Genomic DNA, 15,637 nt, shown 5'->3' with positions numbered 1-15,637 from the left:
AGAGGCTAGTCAACTTGAGGCCCCGCGTACAACTTACCACCAGGCTTCTCACTCTTGTCACTCTGCCCTACACCATCTTCTCACTCATTTGTCAGGGCAGCTCACATCCTCATTGGCCAGCTCCAGCAGCACAGTCAGAAAAGTGTCTGGTAAAGCTGCAAAGCGATTGGCTGACAGTCTGCTATTATTACAGTATGCCTGTGCTTTGCAGTGATTCAGCACTGATGGGCCCTCTGGGTCAATTAATGCCCCGCATGCTGGGGCTTGTGGTTCTTCAAATTACAGGACAACCCAATGTATTGGCTTTTTCATTTTTTTTTCACAAAAATATCAGCCCAGCAGCCACAGCTAGGGATGCCAATCCCAAGGTATTTTTTTCAATCCCGGGATTCGGGAATGAAAAATGTTCAATCCCGGGATTCCAGGATTGGCCTCCCTAATAAAAAATTACCCGGCCCCCAAATGTCCCTATAAAGTCCTTCTAAGCCCCCTCCCCGCCAATCCTCCCCATCCCCCCTGCCCTGCACTGTCACTTATGGTGGGTGGTGACAGGCAGCAGCAGGACCTTCCGACCATCTCCAGCCACGGGCGGCTGGCAGCAGCACAACAGGCTCATGGCCGGGTGTCCGGGTTCGGGACAGTGTGCTTTGCTGACTGGCATAGATGTCAGGGGTCACGCTGCACAACCTGGGTGCCGCCATGCCTGTCCCGAACAGCGGCAGTAGCAGTCAGCCGGGCAGCATCTGAGCTATATTACAAGGAGCTCAGCGCTGCCCGTCTTTTAAAAAATAAAGTTAGTTTTGCAAGGGGATACTAATACCGGAATCCCGAGATTGGGAGCTTCAATCCCGGGGTTTCAAACCCCACCGATTTAGGTCAAATTTCCCGGATCCCACCGATACCGGGATTGGCCTCCCTACCCACAGCCCATGGGTACCGGTGACAGCCCCAGGCTTCAGCCCTTGATGGGGAAAGCCTGGGGGACCTTATAGCCGGGGGAGCTTATATAATAAATCCCCCCCAGGCTGTGGCATCACCCTGCTGGCAGTTGGAACCCAGTGTTTACTGCAAATCGCACACTACTACTTGTGTGATTTTCGGAAGATGTGCGATTTTGGCCGTTTTGGACCAAAACTAATCACACTTTCTAAAAAAAAATCGCACCATATTACATCTCGCCCCAATATTGGTTATAGTCAAATAATGACAATGTCAACATGCTTATAGTCTTAAACTAAAATGTCATCAGGTATGATGTTGACATTGTTAAAATGGGCAAAACCATGCGCACTGCAGGTGGGGCAGATTTAAAAAGTGCAGAGAGAGTTAAATTTCAGTTGGGTGTGTTGAAATTGAAATCTAAATTGCAGTGTAAAAATAATGCAGCCAGTATTTACCCTGCACAGAAACAAAATAACTCACACAAATCTAACTCTCTCTGTACGTGTTACATCTGCCCCACCTGCAGTGCACATGGTTTTTCCCATTTTGAGAACAAATTTGTACTGAGCTCAGATCTGAATAAGGGCCAATGTAACGACATTTGCAGAATGTCATCAAGGTGAAATGTAGACATTGTCATTACGGTAGAGGCTGCACAGAGAGGTTAGGATGTTGCTGGAGGGTACAGGTTAGAGGTTAAGCATAGTTAAATAATACTCACTTGAGTGCTGGAGAATCAAAGAACTGATCTGGTAGTCACAGTCACATGACTGCTGTGACCCAGAAGACGCAGCTGTAGCAGCAGCCGTCGGGTGCTGGTAAGATACCTCTGGGCCACCTGGTACGATCATGTGACACTCATCACTGATAATTGTCAACATGGCTAACATCCAAATTATGACTTTCAACATATCATACCAAATACTGCAATATGGCCACCTGTCATCAGCAGGTAAAACCCCAATCTCTCTCTAGTTGCACCCAGTTATTCCTACCACATTGTGCACAATTTGCAGCTCATACAGATGCTGTCATCTTGACAAAATAATCCTTATACGATAAATAATTAAACTCACGTCTGCTACTGCACATCAGGGCCATCTTAAGGTATGAGCTCAATGGGCAGCTGCCCAAGGGCCACCCAATTCTAGGGCCTTTCAAGCTGGGGAATAGTGGGTTGTGGGCAGCTGCCTCCTGAGCTTATTGGGAGGCAGGAAAGAATGCAGCCTAGATGCTCTGATTGTGCTTCACACACAGTGTGACCAGGCAGCATCCTCTTCCTGCTTCCCAGCCTGCAGCCAGACAGTGACTGGCTGTCAGAATGCTGATTGGTAGATGGCTGAAGCTATCCACCAATCACAGTGCTGACATCCAATCACTGTATGGAAGCATGTGGAGAGATAGCATGGGCACACAAAAAGGCACTGAATGGGTGTGGAGGGGCCCTAAATGCATTGCTTTACCCGGGCCCTACGACGCTGTTAAGACGACCCTGCTGTACATCTGTATTTTTAAACATCAATTGCAATCAAGTGCTCTTTTCCCCCATCCAGCTCTGGCACTGTATATGGTCATTATAAGACGGTCATTAAAATTAGCCCTATATAATTCTCCCTTTTAAATGTGAATAAACTCTCTGAGCGTTAAATAAACCCGGTGCTGACCCAGCCTCACAGTATAAGGAGCTCATAAAATCTTTATATATACTTACTGTGCCTGATAACAGTTCCTGCCATGAGGAATCGGAGTGTATACATTTCATACAGGGTTTTTTTTTTTTTTACATTTCTTGATGTAAATGTATTGTTCTACGAAGCTTAAAGCTTATTGACAGCACCACATTAAAATATTTACTTTTTAACATCTCTTTGTGTTGTAGAAATACACTTCATTAGGTGTTTCTCTAGAATAACACACGGTCATCTGGTATGTTTAAAGTGTGAGTTCTCATATAAAAGGAAATATGGTCATAACTGATTGGAGTAATAAAAATCCTGAAACCAAATAACATCTCATAATTCATTACACAGCATATATTACATTTCATTCCATCAGTACAGGACTTAGTAGTAAATTCTCTTGATGGTCATAAAACGTTGAGGTGTTGTCATCCTAAAAATGCTGGGGGAGGTATACTATTAGGAAGGCAAACAGTACCATGCAGTATGATCCATTGTTAGAGCATCCTGCCATCTAGTGGCGATACTGGGAATTACTGAAAGATCTGTAATGAGTTTTTTTTTTTTTTTTGTAATGATACATTTTGATCAATGCACTGTATTTAAATGACCCATGTTTAAGGCAAGCCGGAGTGTCAATGATCCAAACACTGGGTGTTTAAAGTGTTACATTGGCTTTTGCCAGTAGCATAACTACATAATCAGCGCCCCCCCTGCCGAAAATTTTAGCAGTGCCCCCAACCCCCAAGAAAAGTGAAACTACCCCAACCCTGCCGTACCCCTCTGCTTGCCGCTGCCGTGTCTGTAACCGGGACCCGCAGATCTACCTGCCTGCGGTCTCGGCTCTCCTCCTGGCTCCTGGTGCTAATGGAAAATGACCCTCACAAAATGGCTGCCCCTAAAAGCAGACCGTTTTTAAGGATGTTAGAGGAGGCTGCTGCCTCCTCTAGCATCCTCAAAAACTGTCTGCTGTAAGGGAGCAGACATTTTGCTAGGTGCAAACGGGCCGGCAAATAAGCAATTTTCTCGCACCAAGCAGCTGCACATGAACTGCTACATGAGTCTGTGAATGCGCGTCGCAAAACATTGCTCACCATTGCAAATTCGTAAGAACCAGAATGACCTCCATAGGCTCTGTCTGTTATTGTTTGTTAGAAACATTTTATAGCAGAGTGTATCTAACACATGCCAGCAAAGTAAAAATTAGTAGTCAGCTGCTGCTTAATACAAAAATAAACGCATTGTTATTATTGGAATTATATTAACAAACTTCAGAATTTGCAATTTGGTGGTAAACTATGACTGGATAAGGGGAGATTATTACAAAAAGAAAAAAAGGCGTTCCGACATTTCACATAAGAAAAGAATGAAAAAATCGTCAGAAACTTTTTGGGTCGAACCTTGCCAGTGCCAGATATTGCAGTGCCATATTCTTCAGGGATGAGGGTTTATACAGTCCTCTGCTTACACCTGGCTCCTACCTCTATGTGTTATCTACTAAAGGCATTCCTACCCTCGGTCGTCAAGGAACACTAATGTGACCTACAAACGTAGTGATTTAGGGGCCTTTTCTAAGCCATCTCACTATGGACCAGATGCACTAAGCTTCACAAGTGCTAAAATGGAGAGTGATGAACAGCCAGCCAATTAGCTGTGCTTGAAAAATGTCAGGCAGACGCTTATTGGCTGGTGGTTTATCACTCTCCATTTTATCATTTTTGAAGCTTAGTGCATCTGGCCCATTTCTTAGAAAATGCCCTACATCGCTCCGTGGCGGTTCTGAATCAGGCCCCTGGTCTACCCATAGGCAGCAATACTCTTTTACAAGCGCCATCATCTTGGCTCAAAGACCCAAAAATTAAGTGGGTAGTGGCTCATGTTAAGGGGTGTGGTCAGTCTCAAGAGGGGGTGTGGCCAGCAACCGCAGTGATTTTCTTAACCATTAGAGAGTGCATGGAATGAGTCTCTTGATAAATATACTGTATATAGTAAATACTGCTAGTGCATGCAAAGTACTGTACCAGATTAATAGCAGCTATGCTATGTGCAGAAAATACACCATAGTCCTATGCAGTATAAGGCAACATACGTAGTATAATATATAATTCAAGTGCGCAGTCTAGAACCTAATCCAGAGGATATGGTGGGGCTGAATAGGGGGTTTCTCTGTTATCTCTGGTGCCCCACACCCCATCAAATGCTTTTAACCCCTTCCATGCTGGAACATAAACTGGATGCACTCCCTTACCTTGCGGCCTGTGCTATATTACACAAACGCACTCCCTCGCCCTACGGCTTCCTCTCTATCACACCAACTCACTCCCCCACCCAGTGGCCTGTGCTCCCTCATCCCGCCGCCAAGGCTCTATCACACTGAAGCACACCTCACCCCGCGGCCTGGGCTCTATCACACTGATGCACTCCCTCACCCCGCGGCCTGGGCTCTATCACACTGATGCACTCTCTCATCATGCCGCCAAGGCTCTATCACACTGACACACTCCCTCACCCCGTTGTTTGAGCTCTATCACACTGATGCACTCCCTCACCCCACGGCCTGGGCTCTATCACACTGATGCACTCCCTCACCCCACGGCCTGGGCTCTATCACACTGATGCACTCCCTCACCCCATTGGGTGTGGTATAATACTCCAACAGTCTGGATTCCGACAGTCATTAGTCAGACGTCGGAATCCCGACTGCGTGGGGAGCGCAATGAAGTCTCTTGCGGGCTCGCTGCGCTCGCCACGCTGCGGGCACGGCGGCAAGCTGCGCTCGCCACCTATTTTATTCTCCCTCTATGGGGGTCAGGACCCCCACGAGGGAGCAGTCGAGATTCCGCCGTCGGAGTACTGACTGTCGGGGAGCCGTCTGGCACCCACCCCATTACCTGAGCTCTATCATACTGACGCGCTTCCTCACCCTGCGGCCTGCGCTCCCTCACCCTGCGGCCTGCGCTCTAATGCTGACAAGCTTCCTAATCCTCCATCCAGACCCCCCGCGGGCTAGTTCTGCACCTCCCTGCTAGTGCTTAACCCCCCTACCCTGTGGCCTAACTCTCCCCCCCCCCCAACCTTACCCTAACCACCCCACATATATATATATATATGTATATATATATATATATATACACACACACACATACAGTGCTCAGTCTTTCCTATCTGCAGAGGCTGACTGGGTGGGCCTGGAATACAGCAGCCTCTCCTCTCCCTCATGCTCAGAAAGAGGCAGAACTACAGCAGCAGCTGCCACCTGAAGCTCCATCCCCGGCCAGGTCCCCTCTAGCTCCGCCCCAATCGGGTCCCGTGTAGCCACACCCACCCTCAGAGAGGGGAAGCCGGGCTGTTGGCTTGCCATCTGAGGAGGGAGAGTTGGGGGCTGAGCGGCATGATGACTAAGTGGGTGGGGGGCATGTTTTGGGGCCCCTAAGATCAGCGGGCCTAGGTCAGCTGTCCCCCTTGACCCCCCCTGTCGCTGGGCCTGTTCCCCTGTGGTCCAGTCCAACCCTGGGTACAAGGCACTACTAAATAACATTTTCACAGCAGGATTGCAGTATGTACCTTTAGCGTTTCGAATGACTAAATAATAGGGTCAAACATACATTTATTTCATATCAGTTTGCAATTTTTGCAACAAAATAGACTTTTAAAGAGGCGAATATGTTTCCAAAAGCTGCGCAAATCATATAAAACAACATAAAGGCATTTTACGGGGAAAGGTTTAATTACTTCGTGAGTAACCTAATAATATCACTCGACTTGTGTTCATATTTTAAATCCAATTTGTGTTTTTTCTAATCTCCGGCCGCTAATCTTATGAGCACAAAGACATCGTATAACTGAAACAAGATCCCATTATTCGACGGACATTGTTCTGTAAGGGACTAGTTCCGTTTCACAGGCTGGCTTGGTGGGTTGAAAGCTGTGACACATATCCTAAGGACATGTCCATGACTGGCCTGCCTGAATTGGAAATGTTGGGAACGGTTCCCACACACAGTTGGCTAATTCAGCATGCCATTGTAAGAGGTGATGCTGATTCCACCTAATGAAGGAATAATAGCTGTGACCTATCTCCCCTTTATCGCACCCAGGGAGGCTAGTGCCCCATTTCACAGTGCTGTGGATTACAGTGTGTAGCAGAATAAGGAGAGGATTCTCCTATAATCTTACCAGTGGGGGTTTTATTATCTGCAGGACCCCCGCTGGCTGGTGTAGATATTGCCTAGATTGGATTTCTCCTTCTGGTAGAATAGTGGATTGTGTCCCTGAGACAGCAGGAAAACAGCGGGGGGAGATTGTTGCAATATTTTGTTTGGTTACAACAACCAACACCGTAAACACAAACACCGGACAGAGCTGACAATAATGAGATCTCGGGACCGATTCTGGATTGCACGCAGGGATCCGAATTGGACCCCGGCCACGATGGTTGGGTGTGTGCATGCGCATTTCTGTGCAAACCATGACTGCGAACGGTCACGGCGAGTTGTCCAATCGTCAGGCAGTTCTCAGAGGGGAGGGAAGGGCGGGGCGGTGGCAGCGCTGTGCAATGGGAACGGTGTCCCCATAAAAATGCTGGGTGTTCCCATGGGTACGCGGACAGGCCGCCGGGAGGCTTGCACGCGGACTCCAGTTGGGAACTGTAGAGTTTTCGGAAGCATAGTGAGTGAATCGGTACATTTATTCAGGGCCGCCAAAAGGGGGGTGCTGTGGGTACAGCTGTCCCGGGCCCCGGCCTCTGGAAGACCCCGGGCAGCTCATTGTGCCCACCGCTACACCCCCCCCACACACACACACACACACACACACACACACCCTTACTGCCTCCGCTGTGCTGCCTGTTTCTTCAATGCAGGATGCCGGCGGCCAATTAAAATGCTGCACCGGCTTTTGAGCTTATCAGAGCTCATGTACCAATCAGAGCGGCTGCCGGTACATGAGCTCTAATTGGCTCACCAGCCAGTGATGCATTTTAATTGCCCGTCGGCATCCTGCAATGAAGAAGCCTGTGCTTCGGGACCTTCAGCAGGAGTCGGGCGGTAAGTGAAGGGAGGTGGGGGGGAGATGAGGGGGGGGGGGGTGGAAATCAGTCAGGGCCCAAAAATTCCTAGGTTCCACATGCTCGAGTGTCCATATTTATACTAAATAAAGTGAAAATTCCATGCCAACCTTTTCCCAAGTTGACATTTTGCTTGTGATGCCCTGTGGTGTCCACTTTTTTATGTCGACCTAGACCAGTGGTCACCAACTCGTCGCTCGTGAGCTACTGGTAGCTCGCGGCAGCGATCCGGATGGCTCGACCACTCTGCCGCTGCTCGCCGCCCGCCCCTCCATTATTCACAGCTGCTTCCCTTTTCCCTGAGGGAGGAGAGCACTTTGATTATCTCTCCTACCCCTCACTGTACATCCCTGTGACTGGGCCGACCGCCAATCGGAGCTCACGGGCAGGCTGCCAATCAGGAGCCAGTCTGTGAGCTTTGATTGGTGGACAGTGCAGTCACAAGGATGTGAGGGGAAGGAGAGACACGCTGTGCTCTCCTCCCTTGAGAAGGGAAGCAGCGGCGCTGACACCAGACACAAGACACAGACAGCGCCAGCAGCACTGCAGGGGGGACAACGGATGACCGAACAGTTCTCTCCCCGGCAGCAGCAGCAACAATGGTGTGTATGTTGCTGCTGGGAAACATCTGGCACTGTGGGGGGTATACTTATTGCTGGCACTGTGGGGGCATACTTATTGCTGGCACTGTGAGGGCATACTTATTGCTGGCACTGTGGGGGCATATACAAGACAAAAGTGGTATAGGATATGACCCCTGTTTGGTGCTCTGCTATGGAAATAGTTATTCTATAGAACACTGGCAAACATGCACATTGTTTGTGTTTATTTGTTTTTTATATCTGCACTGAAAAAATCCTGACCATCACAATTAACTAAGGAGACACAAAGAATCTGCTACGGGCATATACCCAATCTACCTTACCGTGAGTGGGGTACGCCCATTTATTCAATATCATCACTACACTTTGTTTTCATTTTTGTTACACCGAAAAGCAAAAAGATACCTTTATATGAGTGAGGTGCGCCCATAAAATTGCTTGTACCATTTATTTTTCACAAATAGCGAGAGCAAACGGATTCACACATCACTGTTCACTTTTGTTTTTATGGTTTATACACCACCTGGAGCAAAGGAGGAGAATAGGAAAAAAGAGCCCAGCGGAGAAAGTACACGCTACGTGCACATACAGTGCTACTCACATTGGACCCTATTCTGGTTACGGCGGCCAAACGTACGTACGTTCCGTATCAGCGTACGTTTGCCGTACGCGGCCGTTGAGCGAAAGTCCACCCACAAAACAGCCGCATACGGACGGCCACAAACACAGACAAAGGGGAGTGGCGTACAATTGATTGTACGCCAACGTACATGGACGGATCACCCCTTAGGCTCCAACAACTGGCGTACAACAGAGCGTACGCCACCGTTTACGGACATCTCTGGTCCGTCTTCCCACCGACTTCTTGCGGCTATCTGAGCGTACGCCACCGTGCACGGACGGGTCTCTATTGTTTTCAATGGAAAACTCAGCGTATGTCACCGATCTTGTTAAAGAGATGTGATTGCAATAATGTGTTTGGTGACATTTTACATCAAGAGTGTAGTAAAATTAAATTCATAGCAGAGCAGAAAGTGGTACAGTAATGTATTTTGGGTGCTATACAAAGATTGTGTGCAAAATAGTGGCCATGGGCTGAAAACATTGCAGAAACATCCTTTGTAGGTGTTAGATGTGGTTTATGTATTTGTATCATAAATACAAAACATATGTTTGTTTTAAAGTGAAAATGTTGACATATGTCGACGTGTGGAGATTGAGTGTGCTGCTGTGTAAAGTATAGGAAAACACGTAGTGATTGTGTACAAATGTTTTAGAAATACCTACCTTAGCATATATAAGATGATCTTAAAAAGATTCTTACCTTAAATAAAACCAACCTTTACATGTAGAGAAGTGTAGAAAGATATGCTTCCAATGTGTTTGAGTGCTGTGTGTGGCTTGCAGGTAGTGAAATAATGGTTTGGACTTAATAGGCTGCAGCATTGCTTATTAAATTCAGGTGTATGTGTTACTGAGTAGTAATCAGCGTTAATTAGCAGACACGGGCGTCCGCTCTCATGCGGTATCTGTAGGGGTTGTCTGAGGTGGCAGTTGGCGTCCGCCTGTTTTGTGTCCGAAATGAACGGTGCTTTCGCCGATCGAGCGGTAGTAGCAGCGTACATTTTTTGTGCACACCCCCGTGTACGCCCATGTTTACGCCCAGTTTCCCTCATTATTTCAGCCGCTCCCCTCAACACGCCCCTATGCCGCCCACAATGACCGTACTCTTGCGGACAGGTTTTTTCGCACGGAAAGACCCGTCCGTGAGCGTTGTGCAGTCGTCGCGCCTGCGCATTGCAGAAGGTATGCATGCGCAAATCAAAAAAACCTGCGGAACGTACGCTTATTGCCCAGCCGCCCGAACCAGAATAACCTCCATTGTGAGTAGGGGTACGCTCACCCTTATTTTTCTACTTTGCCCCATTGGTGGAATTGTTTGATTGATTTTTTTTTTTTATTGCATCTAATCAGTGATTTTTTCTATGATTTTCCGAACCTCCGAAAATACATACGGAGAGGACATATATACGTGGAGAAACACATTGAAACCACTGACGATCTGAACACCATCTGAACCGGTTGCGCCTCAGACAGTTTGGAAATCCCACCTTTGTATTCCACTGTGGGGGCATACTTAGTGCTGGCACTGTGGTGGCATACTTATTGCTGGCACTGTGGGGGCATACTTAGTGCTGGCACTGTGGGGGCATACTTATTGCTGGCACTGTGGGGGGCATACTTAGTGCTGGCACTGTGGGGGGCATTGCTGGCACTGTGGGGGCATACCTGTTGCTGGAAATGTAGGGGCATACCCAGCACCATGGAGTCATACCTGGCACCGTGGGGGAATTCCTGTTTCTGGCACTGTGGGGGCATACCTGGCACCGTGGGAGCATATGTGTATCTGGCACTATTTGGGCATATGTATATCTGGCACTGCACTATTGGGGGCATATGTGTATTACACCCCCATTTTCATCGGGCGCACCCCATGTGGCTACACCCAATTTTTGGCTCGCGCCTAAGGCGCGCTTACAGTTATGTATGTGGCATAGTGTGTCAGGGGCATTACCGTTATTTGGTTATTAGGCAGATTTTTTAATTTTTTTTTATTTTAGTAGCTCTTCGGGTGGTTTATTTTGCGGCGAGTAGCTCACACCCCAAAAAAGGTTGAAGACCACTGACCTAGACATTGTTGACATAATATTCCACAACGCATCAAAGATTAAGTATCTGTAAGACATGTTTCTATCCACCAAGTGCATTTTATTTGTTAACCCTATAATACTGCTCGCTCAGCCCTATACACATAGCTTTGATTATTGATGAGAGCGAGGAAACATCAGCCACTGTATGTAACACTATTGTGTGACATGGTATCACATGGGTCCAGCCACGCCTACAAATGCGCTAACCTGGAAGATGCAGAGCACCTCATTATAAGTACAGAGCTGACGTATCAGTGGTGATGGAGAACAGTGACAATGGGCGCTATTCAATGAGGCTGATTCGCCATGTTTTTATTGCGATTTTGTGCTGTAAGGCGAATTTATGACTAAAACGGTGAATCACCCTATTCAATGACCAGATGGCGAATACATTTCAAGGTTTTTTTCGCCATGATTCACCGAGTAGCAATTGCTATCTTTTTATGGTGAAGTGGAAGGTGAACTTTTAAAATAAAGTGTTTTGTTTTTTACAATTGGTGTCAAAAAATCTGGAATTTTATTCTGAGGAGGGGCATGCTATTTTTATTCATGTGCTGTAAGCACATGAATATATATTTAACTTTAAACAAAATATTATTATTTTTTTACACAGACCAGCCAGCAGGGGGCCGGAGCCGAGCCGCTCATTACATATTCATATATTCACTGCACCCAATCGTTACATATGCATGATCGGGTGTAGTGAATATACTCGGTCTACTGCTGGCACCCCCGGGGGCAGCCTGTGCTGCCTGGCTCCCGGGGAGCCCACCTTCCCCCCACAAACGTTCTAGGGCAGGCAGGGAGACTTCCATCTCTCTGCCTGCCACCGTCCTCAGACTCCCTGCGGCGTCCGCCGCAGGAGCTCAAATTCTCCAGTCAGGGGCAGCGAGCCCCTGACTCGTTGAATACCGGAGCCGGCGAGGCTCCGGAACGCAGCTAAACAGGATTCGCTGCACGTCGCCAGTATTCACATGGAATACCGCCCAGTGTGTACTCGCAGGGGAGCGATTTTTTGCTACTGCACCACGATCTGCAAAAAGCTGGAGAAAACAAAAATAAAAAAAATTAAAAAGAAGGTGTGGGATGGGGGGTGGGGGGTGGCGTTCCCTATCCCCGCCGCTTACTGCCCCTGGCCCACCCTGATCCTTGTGAACTGCTCGGCAACAAAGTGGAGCTGCACATGTTCATAGTATACCATGCATATCCGCAGTCCCCTAAAAATCGGGACGGGGCCGAACTCACAAAATCACCCCCGAAGATGGGAGTTCTATTGAAGATGGGTTGTTGCTATGGACAACCAATCAGATTCCATCTATTATCTCGTAGAAGGTGCTAAATATATAAGTAGATTGTCATTGGTTGCCCATAGCAACAACCCATCTGAAATAGAGCTACCATCTTAGTAAATGACCCCAAAGACGCCCAGACCTGAAGTGAGAAGTGGATATCTAAACAGGTTTTTAATAAATGGGGGGTAGGAATTTGGGATGAACATATTACTACAGCACAGAGCTGTTAGTAGAATTCTCATTGGTTCTGCTGCCATGTGCCAGAAAGAGAATTTGAAAGCCCCCCCCTCCTTTTTTTTTTTTTAAAGGACCATGAAAAAAACGATCCCAGAGAAAGCCTGTGCTATGAAGCTCCCTTCCCACGATATATATTTAAAACACTGAAAGAAAATATATTAATATAATCGTGTTTTATGTCATTATTATAGATTTTAAGCTTGCGAGCAGGGCCCTCCTACCTCTATGTCGATTTGTTTCTACCCAGTTTGTTTAATCACTGTTTCCAATTGTAAAGCGCTGCGGAATATGGTGCACTATATAAGAAACTGTAAATAAATAATAAATTAAATAACACATTTCAATATACTGCCATAATCAGGATTCAAACTCATATCCTGTTGCAGTCCAGTCAAACACTGTAGTAATTTTGCTACACATTACATAGATCTGCTTTTTTCACAAAGAATTAGAGCTTCAATATTTAAAATTCTCTTGCTTGTTGTGCAGCATAATGAACATAGGGTCAGATTAAAATACAACAGGCTATAGGTTAGTATCCTGGGTATGTCAGCATTTTGAAATGTAACAAAGGAAAGTTTGACTGCTTGTTGTATAGGATATTAGTGATGAAAGGAAACGGGTGGTCAGGAGCGCTGCAGCGTTCCCCTGCCTGCTTGGGATGGGTGCATGACATCGGCACCTGCCCAGATTTCGCCGACCATGGTAAGTAACCATCAAAGGATTTCTCCACTGTGCCAGCGCAAGTGAACAATTGTGTACCTGTACACATCCGTTGGCAGCCCTGCACATGGGCTCGGATGATGGCAGGGCATGCATTCGGAAAGGCGGCGTTAACCTGCTTGCTGGGCTCTGAACACAGGCAGCAGGTCTGAATCAGGCCTAATGTATGTTCCAGGTCACAGAGGATGGCATGTGATTGCATGTGACAAGATCATGTAGTGCGTTTTCTGATCCACATTCTATCCCTTTAAACTATACGCCACTTGTTTTGTAGGCAGCAGGTGATACAATCCCATTATCAGAAATAATGGAGAGCTATGTTGTCAAACGTTACTGCAAAGTATTATTATTATCATTAACAGTTATTTATATAACGCACACATATTCCGCAGCGCTGTACAGAGAATATTTGAACACTCACACCAGTCGCTGCCCCAGTGGAGCTTACAATCTATATTCCCTAACACATGTACACGCACACACAGACATTCTAGGGTTAATTCTGTTGGGAATGAATTAACATACCAGTGGGAGGAAACCGAAGTATCCAGAGGAAACCCACGCAAGCACCAGGAGAATATACAAACTCCGCACAGTTTGGTGGGAATCGAACCCATGACCTCGGCGCTGTGAGGCAGTAATGCTGACCATTACACCGTCCGTACTGCCCAAGTGTTTGCATCATACCGCACTCACCTTCAATGCTGGGTAACTATGGACAGTGATCATCTTAAAATAATATCTTTTCTTTCTCATTTCCCTTATATTTTAATGACGTGGAAGATTTCACACCTGTATAATATGTGAAAGCCTCCAAGTTTATTCTGGGAACTCTGTCTAATAAATTGTATTATTTTGGAAGCTTTTCCTGGTGTTCCTGGCGGCAGATCCAAGAATTGTGTTCAACAACTTTCACCTGTGTTCTGGATACGAACAAAGTCATCTTCGGAGAGAAATCTATCTGAGATACTTAGAGCTACCTGTCAAGTCTAAATCGGGCTTGTTCCATGATCTAAACAGCAAAATGAGGTGTGTCCTGTCAGAGCTTCCACACAACGATGAACGCATTTCTTTTCTTGGTACTTATGTAGTATCTGGGCTGCCGATTTTTTGATTGTATGCCTTAAGTTAAGGCATACAATCAGATGCGATGCGATATCGCATCGCATCGCATACGACCATGCGATGCGATGCGATGACCCGATTTTACCATAGGATTCAATGTTAAAATGGACTGAGTCCATTTTAACATGGAATTCAATGGGAAAAAGGGGTCTTTTTCATACCCCTACTATCCAAGTGGGCATGGAGTTGGATATAAACCTGTGGCGAGCGTAGCGAGCCACCGAGCCCGAAGCGTGGCGAGCGAAGCGAGCCCCGCGAGGGGACGGTATTCTGTGTCCCCTCGCGGGGCTCGCTACGCTCGCCACGCTTCGGGCTCGGTGGCTCGCTACGCTCGCCACAGGTTTATATCCAACTCCATGCCCACTTGGATAGTAGGGGTATGAAAAGGACCCCTTTTCCCATTGAATTCTATGTTAAAATGGACAGAGTCCATTTTAACATTGAATCCTATGGAAAAATCGGGTCCATCGCATCGCATCGCATCGCATGCGATATGGTCGGGTGCGATGCGATGCGATGGACCCGATTTCAAAATCGGCAGCCCAGTTACTACATAAGTACCCTTTTCTTCTGTCCTATCTTTCATACTCTCAGGAGAAGGACTTGTAATGGGTTTCTGGCGGCTGGCTTAGCAGGAACACATCATTCTCCGGGTAGGAGAGTTTACACTGTACTTGTCTTCTGTGGAGCCGGTGGAGATGTACTGTGGAGAAGGATGACTAGCAGATGTATCTGCTGCGGCTTACGGACTGAGAACAGTCATTCATCCCAAAGGCACTATTCAGATGCAGGAAACGTTGTATAAATGAGGCAATCAAAAATATAAAAAGGTTCTTCTGTCATTTTAATAATTTAATAAAATATCATGTTGTTATTTATGATCATTGAATAGACTGGAATCACCGCTCGTATAAATAGATGATCATTACGCTCACACACATTACGTACCGCTGAAGCACTTTTTCTGTGTTAGTCACATGTACTGTTTGACCATTGTTCAATCAATCACACTTAACATGACGGGACAGTACTCCCTTCGCGCACTCCCGTTAGAAACGCTTTCAAAGAGTCTTGGCCCTTATTCAGATCTGACCGCAGTACAAATTTGTTCTCAAAATGGGCAAAACCTTGTGCACTGCAGGTGGGGCAGATGTAATAGAGAGAGAGTTAAATTTGGGTGGGGTGTGTTGAAACTGAAATCTAAATTGCAGTGTAAAAATAAAGCAGCCAGTATTTCCCCTGCACAGAAACAAAATAACTC

This window comes from Crinia signifera, chromosome 5 (assembly GCF_055691185.1).
Source record: "Crinia signifera chromosome 5, ASM5569118v1, whole genome shotgun sequence".
Lineage (NCBI taxonomy): Eukaryota > Metazoa > Chordata > Amphibia > Anura > Myobatrachidae > Crinia > Crinia signifera.
Note: the sequence above shows the minus strand (reverse complement) of the source record.